Below are 1,196 nucleotides of genomic sequence, written 5' to 3'. Positions count from 1 at the left end.
TCCCGGGCGGGGACCCTCAGCTGTGTGAGGAGCTCCCGGCATGGGGGCCATGAGCAGCGGGGTCACGTCCTCACAGTCCTGGGGCTGCCCGGCCCGTGGCCTCGGCCCTCAATCCTCCCCCCCGCCCCTCCCCCACGTGCTCATGTTTCCATGTAGCCCTTGCGTCTTGTCTGTCCAGCGCTGGGCACAATGTGTTTATTAGGTGGTTGGTCAGGTTCATTCATTGATGTGTTCCCAGGCCCGAGGTGGAAGGAATGACAAGTCTCGGACAGTGCACCTGTCACCTGTCACCTGCTCAGCGGGTCCCGTCATCCCCAGTCGCTCGACACGGAAACGCCTCCTCTCTCACTACCCCGTCACCACCCACCGGGACGGCCCGGCCACTGTCTCAATGACCTCGCTGTTGCTTCACGGGCTGCGTCTGTCCCTGTGGCTGGCACGTGGGCACCACGATGCCAGGAAACTTCTGTCTCGTTCAGCGTCCTGTCCCTCCAGCAGTGCCCGGCACAAAGCAGATGCAGTCAGTATGTTCTGGAGGTTTCTGTGGAACGCCCCACTACCAGCCTGCTTTCCAACAGACCCCGAGGCTGCTCCCAGCCACACGGAGCAGGGCCTGGGCACAGCGCCCTGGGCAGTGTTTGCTGAGGGAGGCCACTTCCGCTGCCTGCCGCGGTCGGCGGACGGAGGGGGTCAGAGTCTCTCTTTGAGCCGCTGGTTCCTTTGGATTCAGGGGGTCCCAGGGCAGGAGTGGGAGGCGCAGAGCCCCTCCTGCCCGCCTTGTTCTCGGGCCTCCGCCTGAACCTGCTGGCGGGCGGGGGAGCCCTCCTGGCGGCTCAGTTCTGTCTCAGGGACTTAAAGTCGCGACTGCCTTCTGGGGGGATGTGTGGCCGGGAGCAGTTGGGTGACCACAACTCCCAGCAGAACGGCCCCCGTTTTCCTTACGATGCGGCCCTGGTCTGCTCCCCTCCCCCCACACCAGTGACCCCGGGTACCAGCTGCTGACCCACCCAGATGTCAGAATTACCCTCAACCCTCCACCTCCTCGCCACCCCCCCAATCCGGGCGATACCCTGGCTCCTGGATTTCACCCCCCAAGTGTTTTTCCGACCTCCTTTCTCACTCTGCCAAGCTCGGAGACTCACGATCTCTCGCTTGGAGATGGCAATGACCTCTCCATCGTGTCCCCAACCCTAGGC

This window comes from Myotis brandtii, unplaced genomic scaffold (genome assembly GCF_000412655.1).
Source record: "Myotis brandtii unplaced genomic scaffold, ASM41265v1 scaffold97, whole genome shotgun sequence".
In the NCBI taxonomy this organism is placed as follows: Eukaryota; Metazoa; Chordata; class Mammalia; order Chiroptera; family Vespertilionidae; genus Myotis; species Myotis brandtii.
This window is presented reverse-complemented; position numbering follows the sequence as displayed.